General features: G+C 46.3%; 1 non-coding gene across 1 annotated transcript; it reads right to left on the reverse strand.

Annotated features, from left to right (window-relative positions):
* Positions 1-13440: 13440 nt before the first annotated feature.
* Positions 13441-13512, reverse strand: Trnaq-uug (transfer RNA glutamine (anticodon UUG)). The gene has a single exon. It is a non-coding gene; the product is annotated as a tRNA-Gln (tRNA).

A 13512-nucleotide genomic window follows, 5' to 3' on the forward strand; every position in this document is an offset into this window, starting at 1 on the left:
GTTTGGGCTAAAGATCTGGATGAGGGCTCCCCTGCCCCATGCCAATATCTTTTTCCTAGTTATTTAGACCACAGCATGGAGTAGAAGCTCAGATGGCAGAGTGCTTGCCTGGCATGCAGGAGACCCAGGGTTCTATCCCCAGCACCACGTAAACCAGGCCTGGCGCCTTGTCTGGTGTCAGCACTAGGGAGTTAGAGGCAGGAAGATCAGAAATTCAAGGTCATACTTACAACATCAGAAGTTTGAGGCCATTCTAGGCTAGATAGGACCCTGTCTCAAAAAAGGAAACAAAATAAGAAGCAAAACAAAACAAACAAACAAAAAACTGCATTAGCTGGGTGGTCTGAAGACAGAGAGAGGTTTTGGAGGGTCTTGATTACATGGTTTATTTAATGTATTGAGTGTTTGTTATGTGTTAGTGTGTTAGGTAGTACAGCCAGAAGCATGAGCAAGACTAGCTGGCTCTTCTTTTCATGGAATTTGGCAGAGAAAACCTGAAGAATTTGCAGAGACAAGGGCCATGCAGAAACACACAGCAGATGCAGGTTCGGGGCAGTGGAGAAGGTCAAGGTGACCACCAACAAAAGGGCGCAGCATAAAGGGGGTGAAGCAAAGAGAGATTGTGGTAGAGACTTGAAAGGTCTTTCTGTGTGTGTGTGTGTGTGTGTGTGTGTGAGAGAGAGAGAGAGAGAGAGAGAGAGAGAGAGAGAGAGAGAGAACTCAGTGGTTAAAAGTGAGTGCTCTTCTTGACAAGGACTGATGCTTCCGGCCTCCTGGGATGAGTACACACACATGAACACACACACAATATTAAAAATAACACATATACACAATTAAAAATGGATAGTAAGTAAAGTATAAAGAAAAAGTTTAGAAGAATTGCTTCCATGATTTAGGCATAGTGGCACATGCCTATAGTCTCAAGAACAGGGAAGCAGAGGGAAAAATCACAAATTCAAGTCCAGCATGGGCTACATAGTACACTCCAGGCTAGCCTGAGCTACTCAGGGAAACCCTGTCTAAAACGAAAGGAACTTTCTTCTTTCCCTTGGGGGTAAACAGAAGCTGAGGAAGGTATTTAAGCATCCAAGGGACTGGCTCAGTTAACACAAGATCAGCCAGGTCCTGCTCAGGCCTGAGAATACAATTATGGCACAACTCTGACGCCTTGTTAGCCAAGAGCTCTTGTTTGAAAGAATCGTAGAAGCCGGGCGGTGGTGGCGCACGCCTTCAATCCCAGCACTCGGGAGGCAGAGGCAGGCGGATCTCTGTGAGTTCGAGACCAGCCTGGTCTACAAGAGCTAGTTCCAGAACAGGCTCCAAAACCACAGAGAAACCCTGTCTCGAAAAACCAAAAAAAAAAAAAAAAAAAAGAAAGAATCATAGACCAACATTCATGGTACTCCTTGAAATATAAGAGAGGTTTGTGGGATGCTACAGGAACCCCAAGAAGGACTCCCTAATCCAGCTGAATGGGCACACTGAGTCCTGGGAGAGAGGATGGAAAAGGTCCCCAGATGGAAGTAATTCCTAGGAGAACTGAGTGCAGAAGGCTTATGCTATGAGTAGATGAAGGTGACACTCCTGGGGAAAAGGATATTGAAACAGAGGTACAGAGAGAGAAAAGAACCCCGGTTTGGTGCCTAGCATGGTGGCATGCGATTCCAACACTGGGGAAGTTGATGTAGCTTGGTTTTAGGCCAGCTTGTGACACCTAGTGAGACTCTGACTCAAAAAATGTGTGTGTGTGTATTGCATTAGTCATTGATCTATTGCTGTGAAGAGACACCATGACCAAGGCAACTCTTATAAAAAAAAAAAAAATAAGCCTTTAATTGGGGCCTTGCTTAGAGTTTCAGAGGTTAGTCCATTATTATCATGGTGGGGAGCAGCAGCTAAGGACTTTGTATTATGATACATGGGCAGTAGGCCGAGAGAGACTGGGACTGGTGTGGACTTTCGAAACCTCAAACCCTACCCCAAGTGGCACACTTCCTCCAATAAGGCTACACTTATTCTAACAAGGCCACACCTCTTAATCCTTCTAATCCTTTCAAACAGTTCCACTCCTTGGTGACTAAGCATTCAAATATGGGAGCCTATGGGCTATTCTCATTCGAATTTTTTTTTTGGTGTTATGGTCTGCTTTCTTTCTTTTTTTTTTTTTTTTTTGGTCTGCTTTCTTTTGAGACAGGATCTCACTATGTAGCTCTAGCTGGCCTGGAACTTGCTATTTAGACCAAGTTGGCCTCAAACTTAGAGAGATCTATCTGTTTGTTTCTGTTACCTGAGTGCTGAGACTAAAGGCATGCACACCCATGCCCAGCTGGAACTGTGTTTTTAAAGTTTAGATGTATTTGTTTTATGTATATGAGGTTTTTTTGTTTTTTTTTTTTTTTTGATTTTTGAGACAGGCTTTCTCCGTAGCTTTTTGGTTCCTGTCCTGGAACTAGCTCTTGTAGACCAGGCTGGCCTCGAACTCCCAGAGATCCGCCTGCCTCTGCCTCGCGAGTGCTGGGATTAAAGGCGTGCGCCACCACCGCCTGGCTTTGTATATGAGTATTTTGCTTGCATGTATGTGTATGTACCATGTAAATATCTATTGCCTGCTGAGGTCAGAAGAGGGCATCAGATTCTCTGGTACCAGGATTATAGACTCTTGTGAGCCACCATGTTGGTCCTGGGCACCAGCATGTGTCCTCTGCAAGAGCAGCAAGTGCTTTTAACTGCTGTACCATCTCTTTAGCCCCAAGAACTATATTTTAAATAGACCAGCAGTTAGGTGTGAGCTGAATGCCAAGAGGAAGTCCCAGGTCCTTAGGATCCCCACTAGAAGTGGATTGCATGGTCAGGAGGGTCTGATTTGTTGGTCTACACAACTTTATCTGCTGAGAGTGACTTAATGACTTTTTTTTTCTTGTTTGTTTGTTTACTTATTGGTGTCAGAATCTTGCACAGTACCCCAGGCTGACCTTGAACTCACAGCCTCCACCTCCCAGTGCTTCGTGACAGGGGAGAACCACCACACCTAGTAGAAGTTTGTTCTTGCTAAGATCGAAAGTGGAAAGAGAAGGTTGGAGAGGAAACTAAGAGGTGATTGTTCCTTCAAGGAGAGGTGAAATAAACAACAGTGACCATAAGTAGGAGGGGGGTGGCTTGGAGAGTTTCTTTGGGAAATAACGTTTATAGATCTTGACATCTGATTGGTGGGAAGGAAAGCATGTATTCGTGAATGACAGCTGCATTAGTCCAGGTGAGCTAAAGGAATGGAACCAATAGACCATGTATACACATTATAAGGGGATTGGCAAGATTGGCTTACAGGATAAGGGTTGGGCATTCCAACAGTGTCCATCTGTATGTTAGAGAGGCTGAGAACTTTGTAGCTACTTGGTCCACAAAAGTTGGATGCCTTACTGTTGGAAGACCCGGAAGCTGTCTGGAGAGTCACTAGTATTCATTTAGTCCATGCTGGAAGGCGGAAGAAGCTGGCGTTCAATGTCAGCAGAGGATGGCGGTGGTGGTAGACAATCCTCAGAAGGAAGAAGCCAAGGCAGGCAACACCGTTTTTTCCTTAGACATCTTTATATTTGGGTCACTGTTTAGAAGGTGTTAGTTGCTCTGAGGGCAAATCATTCATCCAGTTAATACTGAACACTCTGCCAGAAACACCTCAAGGTGAGTCTCCAAAGAGATTCTACACCCCGCCAAGCTAAGAGGCGAAACCAAACATCAGAGACTGGGCAGAGGGTTCTGTGATTTTTAAGACCACATGCTACCGAGAGTGGTGGCACATGCCTTTAACCCCACCACTCAACGTCTCAGCGGCAGTGGCAAACGGATCCAGGACCATTCCAGGACAGCCAGGACTATTATGCAGAGAAATCCTGTCTCAAAAAACAAACAGCAAAACAAGCGTGTATACAAATACTCTTACTGAGAACCCAAGTTCAGATCCCAGCACCTACATGAGGCAGTTAGCTCATAACCACCAGGAGCTCTGAGATTCTCAATCTCTCTCCTCTCTCTCCAGATTAACATAGCTCTAGCTGTTCTAGAACTCACTAAGTAAACCAAGCTGGCCTTGAACTCACAGAGATACCCCTGAGATTAAAGATGTGCCACCATGCCTGACTGATACTTATTTTAAAGAATAGGGAAGGGCTGGATAGATGGCTTTCTGGTTAGAGCACTTACTGCCCATGCAGTTCCAGTACCCACATGCTGGCTCACAACTGCTTGTAACTCAGATTCCAGGAGATCTGACATTATTAGGCTAGGGTTTTTTTGTTTGTTTTTTTTTAAATGATTTATTTATCTTTATTTTGTGTACATTGGTGTTTTGCCTGCAAGTCTGTCTGTCTGTATGATAGTGTTGTATCCCCTGCAACTGGAGTTAGACAGTTGTGAGTCACCAAGTGGGTGCTGGGAATTGAATCCAGTAGCTAGGGGTTTGATCCCAGCAATAACTCTAACCCTTTTTGGCTGAGATCCCAGATGAAGGAATCATTTCTTTAGCTCACCTTCATTCAGACCCTCATGCCCCACATGCCCTCAGGAGGCTATACTTACCTAACCACTCCAAGGTACATTAACAGTTACAGGATCCCCTGAACCCCAAGCTCTGTCCTTGGCCCACTCTTTCTTTTCTATCTGGGGTTTGTCTGCTTGCTCTTTCTTTTCTTTCTCCTCCTCCTCCTCCTCCTCCTCCTCCTCCTCCTCCTCCTCCTCCTCCTCCTCCTCCTCTTGTTTGTTTTGTTTTGTTTTTTGTTTGTTTGTTTCAAGACAATGTTTCTCTGTGTAACCCTGGTTGTCCTGGAACTAGCTCTGTTGACCAGACTCTACTTGCCTCTGCCTCCTGAGTGCTGGGATTAAAGGTGTGTGCCACCACTGGCCTGGCTTCTTTGCTTTGTTTTACTGAGATAGTCTCACTAGGTAGCCCAGGTTATGCTTAAACACAAGATCCTCCTGCCCCAGCTTCTTGATTACAAGTGTACACACGATAGCCAACTTCTGCTTCCATAATACCGTAATGAATATCAGCTGTCTGAGCACAAAACACAGCTTCCACTCAAAGGAAGTATGTTGCTGGGTCCTGGCAACAGCACTCCTTCCTCTTGAGCCCAAGCCTCATGTGAGCAGGTTCAGAGGACAAGAACAGGCCGGGCGGTGGTGGCGCACACCTTTGATCCCAGCACTTGGGAGACAGAAACAGGTAGATATCTGTAGTTCGAGGCCAGCCTGGTCTACAGAGCTAGTTCCAGGACAGGCTCCAAAGCTATAGAGGAAATCCTGTCTCAAAAAAAAAAAAAAGGAGAGGGGAGATGGCTCATCAGTAAGGCACTCACTCTACAAGTCCAAAGCCATGTTTTTAAGAAGGCAGGCAGGAGAAAGCAAGGCATGAGGTGGCATGGTGGCCCACGCCTTTAGTTCCAGCAACCAGGAGGCAGGAGGCCAGCCTGGTCCACATAGTGAATTCCAGGACAGCCAGGGCTTGATAGTGAGACCCTGTCTCAGAGAGGGAGGAGGGTTGGGGAGGCAGAGACAAGTGGACGCCTAGGGCTCACTGGACAGTGTACTGACTTGCTGACTGCTGAATTCTAAACCAGTGTGAGACCCTGTCTCAAAAAAGAAAAGAAAAAGATGAAAGGCATTTGGCTTGCACACAGAAAGAGAATGAGCATGATCTTTTTTGTTTGTTTGTTTGTTTGTTTTTGTTTGTTTGTTTTGTTTTTCGAGACAGGGTTTCTCTGTAGTTTTGGAGCCTGTCCTGGAACTTTTACTCACAGAGATCTGCCTGCCTCTGCCTCCCAAGTGCTGGGATTAAAGGCGGGTGCCCACTACCCAGCTGAGCATGACCATTTTGTGAGTGAGTCTCTGATGACATTCACACCACCCTTTCCATCTCGAGCTCATAGATCTCCAAGGGTTGGACTCCTGAAATGAGAGCCCCGAGAGGTACCATTGGTTCTTCAGAGTGCACCAGGCAGTTTTCCCAATGGAACCTAGGTTAGGTTTGGTTTGGTTTTGATTTTCGAAACAGCCCTGGCTATTCTGGAACTCACTCTGTAGACCAGGCTGGCCTCGAACTCACAGAAATTCGCCTGCCTCTGCTTCCCAAGTGCTGGGATTAAAGGCGTGCGCCACCACCGCCACACTTTCCCCCCCTCTACTCCTTTCAGTTCCCCCCCACCTCGATGTTTTTATTTTGAAATATCATTGGATTTTCATAAAAGTTGCAGAATTGCGAAAACAGAATTCCCCTCTGACCTCACCCAAGTTGCCCAATGGTAATCTCTTATATGACCTTGGCATTTATTAAAATGAAGAAATTAAGAAATGGGTGTGGTGGTACAAGCCTGTAACCCCAGCATTCGTGAGAAAGAGGCAGGAGAATTACCAACAAATTCCAGGCCAGCACATTCTATACACAGGGAGTCTCAGGCAAGCCAGGGCTACACAGCGAGACACTGTCTCAAACAAGCAAACAATAGGGGGCTGAGAAAAGACTTTAATGGGTAAAGATACCAGCTGCCAAGCTTAACAACCTCAGTTAGATCCCCAGGAGCTGGAAGAAGAGAATCAACACTTGAGAACTTTGCTCTGACATCCACAGAAAGGCCTTGAAACGAGTGCACACACACAAACAAACAAACAATCAAAAACTAAGAAAGCATTAGTACAATGAGATTAAGTAAACTCAAGACCTTGGATTTCTCCAGGGTTTTCAATAACGGCTGCTCCAGGATTCATCTTAAGTTTATTGCCTTTCTTTTTTACTGGGAAGAGTTTTTTGGTTAAAGACAGCATGGTCTAAGACATCATGGCTGTCTAGAAGTCTCTCCATGATCCACAGATATTGGAAAATACAACCCAACCCCTAAGTCACTGCCTATTTTAGGGGGACAAGCCACTAGAGACCTGCCTAATGTCTTCAATCTCTGGGCTCACCGCAAAAGGTCTAACTTCAATATCTTATTAGATCTGTTCATCTTCAGCTGCTATGCTCCATGACCTTGACCACCTGACCAAAACCTTAATCAAGTCCCATGCCACCCTGAGAATGGCGGCCCGGAGAAAGGAAAAGCAGTGTGATGTAGCCAGCCTCTGGGCAGTGTGTTAGGAGATGCGCGTGTGTGCACACATGCACACGCACGTGCGTGCACACACACACACTTTCTCTGAGAGTCCCCTTGGCATCTATTCCCACCCTCTGTACCCTACTCATGTCATTAAGGCTGGTAGCTATCTTCCTGACTGGAGGAGATTGCTCAAGAGGGCTGTGTATGTTTGAAAGAAGAAGGCCAGAAATAGAGTTTGAAGGCACCAAGACAACTCGCCCAGGCCAGAGGAGGAGGAGCAGTGAAGGGGTCAGAGAAGCGAGAGTGCTGAGACCAAGTGATTGCAATTCAGAGGCTCCTGGGCTGGAGAGAAGGTATACTCTTGTTTTCTTTTTGAGACAGGATCTAGTATATTCTGAGTTGGTCTCTAAGTCACTAAGTAGCAGAGAATGGCCTTTAATTTCTGATCCTGTTGATCGTTGATCCTCCTTCCTCAGCCCCTCAAGTGTTGAGATTATAGGTTCCCAGCTACACTAACTCACCACGACTGTAAAACTCTCAAGCACTCCTCTGCAAAGGTTTTGTTCCCTCCCTCTGCCACACCCTAAGTTAAAGACCCTTTGCCTTAGGCTAGCCACCTAAGACTCGAGCTTCCCGGGGAGCTCTCTCCTGCCCAAGGCCTTCCCTGTCTCTAGAGCAATCTCTATATTGATTCCTTCTCTTAAAGCCCTTCATCTTTGCTCTGGTGATTTTTTGTTTTTTTCTAAACAAGGTTTCTGCATAGCCCTGGTTGCTCTGGAACTTGCTTTATAGGGCAGGATACCCAGGAATGCAACTCGGAGATCTGCCTGCCTCTGCCTCCCAAGTGCTGGGATTAAAGGTGTGTGCGCCCACCATGCCTGTCTTGTTTAGAATTTGAGCCAGCTTTGTCAGTACTTATCTCAAGTCGTTCTGAAACTTGTTATATAGTCTAGACTGGTCTCCAGCTCACTGTCCTCCTGCCTCAGCCTTCCAGGGTCAGGATTAGGGTTTCAATTTTAATATTTCCAACAAAATTTCAGTCCCGACCTGTGAGATGATTCAGCAGGTTAAAGTGCTTGCTGCACAGGCCTGATTACCCAAGTTCAATCCCCAAAACTCACAGTGGAAGGAGAGAAGTGACACCGGAAAGCTGTCCTCTAACCTATGCCAGCGCTCCTCCTTGCGCATGCCCGCACACGGCATGTCCCCACATAATACAGTGAGGTTTTTGTTTTTTTACTTTTAATTTTACATGTGTAAATGTCTTGCTTACATGCACTGTGTTCGATGTCTGTCGACTGTGGAGGCCAGAAGAGGGTATTGAATTCTCTGGAACTGAAGTTACAATAGAGGGTTGTTAGTTTCTTTGGGGGTGCTGGGAATAGAATCGGTCCTCTGCAAGAACAGCAAACCCTCTTAACCGATGTTTCTCCAGCTCCAATTAAATGGTTCTCTCTCTCTCTTTCTCTCTCTCTCTCTCTCTCTCTCTCTCTCTCTCTCTCTCGGCTCGCTTTATCTCATTGACCTCAGAGGATGCTGGCACACAGTGTGAAAGGAGTCTGTGTTCTGCAGTTCACAGGTTTACTGTGTGCCAGACAATGTGGTAAGAGTTGCACACACATTATCTTATCTGCAAATGGAAACCAAGACAGGTAAGGGACTGCCTAGGGAAGGTAGGCTCCAAAAGCAACTTTGCTGGTGCCAGGGTGCTGCCCTCTGCTGGTGACTCAAGGGGACGACATGCCCAGAAGGTAGTCCATCTCTCTCTAATTGGGAAGAAAATCTTGAGGTTTCCCCCAAAGAGAGGGGGTCAGAGAACGGAGAAAAAGAACAGAAAAAGACAAATGGGGAACGCTAGTCGAAACCAATGTTTTAAAAACAACATACATTGGGATAGGAGAGTTTGCTCCGTGGTTTAAGAATACGTACTACTGTTGTCGAGGATCTAAGTTCAATTCCCAGCACCTGTATCAGGTGGCTCATAACCACCGTAATTCCAGTTCCAGGGAGCTGATGCCCTCTGGTCCCTAAAGGGCATTTGCATACAAGTACACATAAACTCATATAGGTATCACACGTAAATGAAATAAATGATTAAATCTTAAACATAAAACACCTAGAAAAATGTCAGAATGTATGCATACATGTTGGCTTGCTTGTTTTTTCCTGAGACAGGTAGGGCCAGTCTGACCTTGAGTTCACTACAGAATCTCCACCCCCACCCCTAACCCAGGGCTGGAATAGCAATCAGTCAGCACCACCCCTGGGTCATCTCTAGCTCTAAATTAGATTTACTCATTTTATCTTATGTATAAATACTTTGCTTGCATGCATGCCTGTGCACCTCATGAATGCTTGGTGCACCTAGGTGGTCAGAATGTGGGTGCTGGGAATCGAACCCAGATCCCCTGATAGAGGAATGGGTCCTCTTAACCACTGAGCCATCTTTCCAGTCCAGGTACCAAATAACCACACATAGAATTCTTTTTGTTTGTTTGTTTTGTTTTTTCGAGACAGGGTTTCTCTGTGTAGCTTTGGAACCTGTCCTGGCACTAACTCTGTAGATCAGGCTGGCCTCGAACTCACAAAGAGATCCACCTGTCTCTGCCTCCCGAGTGCTGAGATTAAAGGTGTGCGCCACCACTGCCCTGCACATGTAGACTTCTTATTAGTTATGAAAGCCTGGCCTACAGCTTGGGTTTGTTTCTAACGAGCTCTTATAGCTTAAATTAACCCATTTCTATTAATCTCTCTGCTGCCATAAGGATCATGGCTGTTACCTCTCCTCCTGCATGCCTTGCTTGTTCTGGACCTGGTTGACAACTCCTCGTAACTCCTCCCTTCTTCCCAGGGTCCTCTCTGCTCCCCAAATCCTGCCTAACTACTGGCCGTTTTTTATTATTTTATTATTATTGTTCAGTTTTTTATTAAGCTGATCACAATGACAATCCTTACGTAGTGTAATCAAATACCTCACAACATTTCTTTTTCTTTCTTTTTTGGTTTTTTGAGACAGGGTTTCCCTGCATAAACCAGGCTAGCCTTGAAGTCACAGAGATCCTCCTGCTTCTGCCTCCCAAGTGCTGGGATTAAAGGCGTGTGTCACCACCACTTAGCTCAGACTATGTTTTTTAAACTTATCTTTTGGTGGTGTACGCACACTGTATGTGTGTATACTAGTGTGTGAGGCAAAAGATGTTTTCTGAATGACAGTCTTAGTACCAATGAAAAAACAAACAAGCAAAAAAGCAGGATGGGGGTGGGGGAACCCCTGGAAACCCAGATTTGAAAGCTCCTGGCCAGCAAAGCTCTGAGCTGGAAGTGAGGATTCACTGCGGATGGAAGCCGAGAAAGCCTGACTCTGTGCACAGCTCCAGCTCCTCTTGAGACCACAGCAGGCAAGGTCTCTAAGTACCCTGGACCATCTCCAGGCACCAGAAATCCCGTTGATGGACAGCACCAATTGCTAGATGTTTTTCCTAATTGCTCCCTCCCGATTTCCACCCATAAATTCTCATTCTCTGCCTCTGTCACAAGCCAGACTAGAAAGGCATAGGCCAACACACTAAATAGCTGTCTGTGCTCTAAGTGTTCCTTCCTTGCACTAGTGTTCCTTCTTTCTAGTACTTGAGCTTCTAGAACTTTGCTATCCTTGGTTGTCTTTTTAGAAGTTAGCATTATTGCACATAGCAGAGGAGCAGGCAGAGACGAGCTGCTTCTCTCCCTCCCCTCGCTCTCACACATCCGTGTGTTCCTGATGAGTTGGGTGGAGGTGAATGTGTGTCAAAGTGTGTGTGTGGAGGTCAGAGGTCAACCTCTGGGAGTCAGTTCTCCTTCCTCTGTATGCCAGTTCCAGGGTAGAACTCAGGTCACCAGGCCCGTATGGTAAATGACTCCACTCACGAGCCATCCCACCGGCCTCTTTCTTTCTCTGACAGAATCTCATGAAGTCCGGGCAGACCTTGAGGCATAGCTTGGGATGACCTTGAACTTCTGATCCTGCTGTTCCTACCTTTCCAGTACTGGGATTACAGGCATGTGACAGTACACCTCGCTAGGGTTTTCCTGTTTGTTTTATGAATTCTCAAAACACTGATAGACAAAAGGCACCACTGTTATTCTTTTACCAAAGAGGCTTAGAATATTCAAATTGATCACCCAGATATATCTAGCCAAATCAATGCGTTTATCCAAGTCTTTGAATGACAACCAGATGTAAACCGGTCTTGTAAATGCAGCCTCATGTCTAGTAAAAGCAAAACCAGATTGCTGGATAGGTTTTTGTTTTAGACAAAGTCTTTTTAAAATTATTTACTTTTTCGTTTGTTATTATTTATTTATTTAGTTAGTTATTCTGAGACAGGGTGTTTCTATATATCCCTGCTGTCCTGGAACTCACCACACAGACCAGCATTGTCTTCAGGTGGTTGTGTGGTATCCAATTGAGTTCTTTAATGATCTGCCACATCTTTTGATACGTAATGGCTGTTTGGGGTTTCCGAAGCGAGGACCCTCTCAACTCTTAGGCAATTTTCCTCTTGATTTTGTGGTTTAAAAATGTGTGTGGGTGTGGATGTGAATGTGGAAGCCATTCATATGAGGTCAGTCTCAGGGGCAGTTCCTCAGGCATCTTTCACGGGTTCTCTTATTGGCTGACCAGCGAGCCCCAGAGACCCTCCTGTCTCTGTGTCCCCAGCATGGGGACTATAAACAAGTGCCACTGGGTCCATCTTGTGACGTGGATTCCGGGGAGGAACTCAGGTCCTCACTGTTGCATACAAACCCTTTTCTGGCTGGGCCATCTCCCTAGCCCATGGTTTTGCTGCTTTTCTGCAGGCAGTTTTCTTACAGGTTTTTATAATTTATACTTAGTTATTTAGATTTATCATTTACGCATTACACATACAAATCCCCATTCTGTGGCTACCTTTTTTCTCTCATTATGCCAGGCCATTGAGTGCCTTGCATACTTTACCCCTGAGCGAAACACCCGGCATGTCCTTTTCCTTACTGGTATCTTCTGATAAGGGCAGAGAGTAGCACGCTCATCTTGGGAAGTATAACACTCTTGTGTCTTTAATTAAGGCTTTGTTTGAACTGAGAGATGTACGAATTCCCCTATGTTGTCACCCAAGGCTTCACTGCCTTCTTCGCTTTCAGGTCAACAATTCACGTGAGATTTACGGCTGTGTACATTAGAGAGGAATCCGACTTCATATTTTTCCATAGAAACACAATGGCCAATGTCAAGTAGGTCCTTTTCCCTACTCTGCTGTACCAATTATTATCATTATTTACATTTTCTTTTGGTAACACCTTTGTTATATGTATTTCTTCAGTGTACAGGTGACAAGCAGGTTTATTCTCTGATGGCACAAGTCCTCCCTCCTCTCGCGCCTAGATATTTTTTGAGGCTGGGATGGCTCATTCAAGCTGATCCATTCAGGCGTCTTAAAGAGTGCGTGGGTCGGGTCGGGAAAAGGCGTACTGAGAATTAATAGGAAAGCCAAACGAGGCTCCTTTTTGTTTCTATGGCATCCTCCCAAGTGTGGGAACTTATAGCCACCGTGCCAATCACTCTGTAGGGAGACCATAATGCGTCAGCAGGCTCCCTCGTCACTTACCCTACAGGGAAAAACATCTCGAAATCCAGGTACGAATCCAAAGAAGATAACAACCCATGCACGTATCTTCCACCCTGTTGGAGAGGTACGCCTTTTCCCGCAGGTCCCACGCACACGCGTGCGCTGCTGCAGAATTCCTATCCTGCGCTTGGAAAAACACCCCGTGGACGGTGAGAAACGGTTCTGACGAATTGTCTAATTGAGAAACGAACCTCGCTAAGGGAGCAGCGCTAAACCAAGAACAAAACACGGTCTCTGACCCCAAAAACACAAACCTCCGGGTACCACTCGCTTGTGGCCAATCAGAGGTCCCCTGGAATCATTTGCCCGCCCCCTAGCCCTGTCCGGCCACTTCATTGGCAGCTCACAAAGCAATCCCGCCGCGCGTTCTGCACAGAAGCCAATAAGAGAATGGGGGCGGGGCCTCCGGGCGCACCGAGTAGGCGGTACCCCGCCAGGAGCGCCTCGGGAGCCTTCGGATTCTTTCGGTTTTCCCTTCAGGGTAAAGTTCTGTTCAGTCTTCCATCAACACATTTACTTTTCCGCCTGACTCGGCGCGCGTGCGCAGTGCCACCTGGCCCAGGCTGCTCCTGAAATGTAAGCGTGTTGAACCCGGGGAGGGAAGCTGGACGGCCGCCCTGCAGGTCAGTGCATCCCCCGTCCAGCCTCGAGCAGGTCGCTATTTCCTGCAGGCCCCAAAACAGGGATTTTAAGGCCAAAAATGATGGCCAGTGAGGTCCCACCGAGATTTGAACTCGGATCGCTGGATTCAAAGTCCAGAGTGCTAACCATTACACCATGGGACC

Source organism: Chionomys nivalis, chromosome 7 (genome assembly GCF_950005125.1).
Source record: "Chionomys nivalis chromosome 7, mChiNiv1.1, whole genome shotgun sequence".
Lineage (NCBI taxonomy): Eukaryota > Metazoa > Chordata > Mammalia > Rodentia > Cricetidae > Chionomys > Chionomys nivalis.